The sequence below is a fragment of the Octopus bimaculoides genome, chromosome 7, assembly GCF_001194135.2.
Source record: "Octopus bimaculoides isolate UCB-OBI-ISO-001 chromosome 7, ASM119413v2, whole genome shotgun sequence".
Taxonomy (NCBI): domain Eukaryota; kingdom Metazoa; phylum Mollusca; class Cephalopoda; order Octopoda; family Octopodidae; genus Octopus; species Octopus bimaculoides.
In genome coordinates, this window is record NC_068987.1 from 9740835 (window position 1) to 9744718 (window position 3884).

The following is a 3884-nucleotide window of genomic DNA, read 5'->3' on the forward strand; positions in this document are numbered from 1 at the left end:
TGTGTGTGTGTGTGTGTGTGTGTGTGTGTGTGTGTTTCTCCCCCTAACATCGCTTGCGCTTTCGTCCTCGTAAATTAGCGGTTCGGCAAAAGATAGTGATAGGATAAAGTACTAACCTTACAAGGAATAAGTCCTGGGGTCTTATACCAAGACAAAACAAGACAAAACAAGTATATATATTATAGCACTTCCAACCAGTTAAGATCAGAAGCCATGAGAGCCACTGCCTGGTACTGCATTAGCTCATTTGTTGTTGTTGTTCTTCTTCTTCTTCTTAATTTATTTATTCATTTATTCATTTATTCAATTACATGTTTGAAGTTGTCAGTGTTTGGATGTCTGTAGGTTGATACATATATATATATGTGTATATATATGTGTGCTTATTTATAAGTCTATGAGTATGTAATTTGTCTGTCTGTGTGTGTGTGCAAATAGATATGTTTAAGGTGTAGTTAAAAACGTATCAAATGTTTTCGTAAGTACACCAGCATACATAAATTTGGGTAGGGTTTATAACGATATTGTTTTTGTCGATCGGCTTTAAACATATTTGCTTTAACTAATTCTTGTTGTGCTCGTATTAGTGTGAAAGTGTTTGTCTACTGATGGATGTTCCAGATCAAAGGCGGTTTCCAAATAAGCTTATAACCAGAATTTAACCTTTATCTCATGCATTACATTGATTTACAACAATTTTTTTCATAGTGTTCTTGTTTAATACAAACATGTGTGTACAAGTTCATATGCGAGAAGTGATATACACACACACGATCGATCGAGTCGGTTTATCAACATATACGTTAATGGTTTTGAGTGTATCAAATATAAGAACCAGTAAATTTTAAAACGCAAATAAACATTATATGACATGACGAAATAAACACTTGATAAGAATATATGAGGAAGATTATACATACATATATAGTTGTGGGTGTGCGCGTGTTTGTTTTAATATAGAATTATATAAAAAGTCAAATATTAATTGAAGCAATAAACTAGTGAACCATATTTATTTTCCTGCTACAAGAAAGATATTAGTAGTGACTTCGAAACTTCAGCTTAGTTACCTTCGTCAAAATGCATATAAACACACATGTACATGCCATGCATATATATATATATATATATATATATATATATATATATATATATATATATATAGACACAGAAGTAAATGGACACTTTTAATTTTCAAAATCTTTTATTTGATATTAATTGGTTGAAGGAGAGGTTTTCTTTTACCTGCTCATCCATAATACCCAAGCTTATGGTATGTGGATGTGTGTCTTCATGACTGTGTATATACCCTACCACCATTTGACAACCATTAGGGCGAGTTTGCCTCCCCATAACTTAGCGGTTCAGCAAAAAGGACCAATAGAATAAGTACCAGGTTTTCAAATTGTTTAGTAAGTACTGGAGTAGATTCATTCAACTAAAATTCTTTGAGGCGGTGCCCCAGCATGGCCGCAGTCTAATGACTGAAATATGTGAAAGAAAAGATAAATGAAAATGTATACTTCCATAATTTATAACTTTTTTACATGATGTAATATTTTTGCAATTTTTGCGATATCTGCAACGCCCCCAACCTCACCCCCAAATTTATAGTTTTATTCTATTATTTATTTCTTTATTGCCCACAGAGGGCTCACCATAGAGAGGACAAACAAGGACAAACAAAGGGATTAAGTCGATTACATCGACCTCCGTGCATAACTGGTACTTATTTAATCGCCCTCGAATAAATGAAAGGCAAAGTCAACCTCGGTGGAATTTGAACTCAGAACATAACGGCTGACGAAATACCACTAAGCATTTCGCCTGGCGTGCTAACGATTCTGCCAGCTCGCTGCCGTATTATTGCAGTTGGTGTCAGCCCTAACCGACTGTCAGCTCGTTTATAAATAATTCTCAGTTATTACCTTCAATTTTAAACACTTTCTAAATAATTTCCTCTACACTCTTTAACGATTGTCACTTTATGCTCGTAAAATTCTATAAAAATTTGTTAAACAATTTTGTCTGTATTCTACGATATTTATACTTTACACAAACTTCATGAGTTCCTATACATACATGCATGCATGCATGCATACATACATACATACATACATACAGTGATCAGTCTCCGAGTGAGATTCGATATCTTTTACATTTTACTTGCTCCAGTCAGACAAATCGTATCCGTTTCTTATTTTTTAAGTCTGGTACTTATTATATCGATATATTTTTTTACTGAACCGCTAAGATAACGTGATGTAAGCAACATATCTGTTGAAAAAAAATACAAACATACTATCTTATTTGTCAGAAATCGTATCAACTATCTGATAAGACAGAACGAAAATGTCTAAATTTAATCCACAAAGTAGACTAATAATACACGGCAAAAACAAAAAGAGTTTTGAGATTCTTGCTGTCAATAATTAATGTGCAAGTGGTTGAGCACTCCACAGACATAGACGCGTGTACTCTCAACGTAGTTCTCAGGGAGATTCAGCGTGACACAGGATGTGAGGCAAGGCTGGCCCTTTGAATTACAGGCGCAGCTCATTTTTACCAGCTGAGTGGACTGGAGCAAGGAGAAATAAAGTCTTGCCTAAAGACACAACACGTTGCCAGGAATCGAACTCACTACCTTACTATCTTGAGCAGAACACTCCTAACCACTAAGCCACGAACCTTCACAATGATTAATACAAGCATATAAACTCTTGAACAAACTACTAACGACAAATCTAATTATGAATTCAATTGCAAACGTATAAGTTGTAAACTTTACGACTCCAACTATTATTTTGTACATAGAAATGCAATTTTCTTTAGACGACTTACCATGCATTTTCAACAAGGAACAATTGCAATGCATCACAGAACACAACACAAAGCAAAACTAAATAAGAAAACATATATAGATTGCATGATTACACGTCTTTATATTAGATTACGGGATGTTCCGAGGTAATATATTAAACATTCATTTTTCTGAAAAAATTGAAGTTTAAACATCTAAAGATTGTCAGATAATAAACGGTTGGAATGAATATCAGAAATTGAAGCTACAACTGGTTTCGCATCCAGATTGTAGAAGTAGAACTGATGTATTGCAAATAAATTTTAGCATAAAAAAACCTTATAAAGACCTCCAAGGGCCACATGGACCCCCACTTAAGAAGCAATGATCTAAACAATAGTAGGAAGAAATAACGACCCAAGACATAGACAAGACATGTACAAACGACACTCATGTATGTATGTATATATATATATATATATATATATATATATATATATATATATATATACATACACGTGTATAAGGGATGACCACTAAGTGGACATCCAATATGCTAGAAAGAGGTCATCAACGACCTAACCACAAAGAAAAATAAAGTTCTCCAGAAAAAAACTTCGCAAAACACCAGAACAAGACAAAATGAGAAATATACAGAATAAAGAATTAATTGTGTACCGCGGTTTCGAACATTAAGGTTAATGTTATAGTTCCTACGCGCGTTTCCCTATTATGGTAGTTTTGAGTCTTACAATAAGTTTTCTAGAGGATCAACCAAACGGATCATCAGGGAAATCTTGATCGCATTAAGTTATAGATAAACATCTATCTATCTATCTATCTATCTATCTATCTATCTATCTATCTATCTATCTATCTATCTATCTATCTACCTACCTACCTACCTACCTATCTATCTATCTATCTATCTATCTATCTATCTATCTATCTATCTATCTATCATCATGGACGGACGGTAGACACATCGGCTCCCATGTAAGTTGCATTTTTCACCTCTTAAAAGACCTATTTTGTTTTAAAATTTTGTATAAGTTGTGTATAACACAAAATACTTCGTGAACAT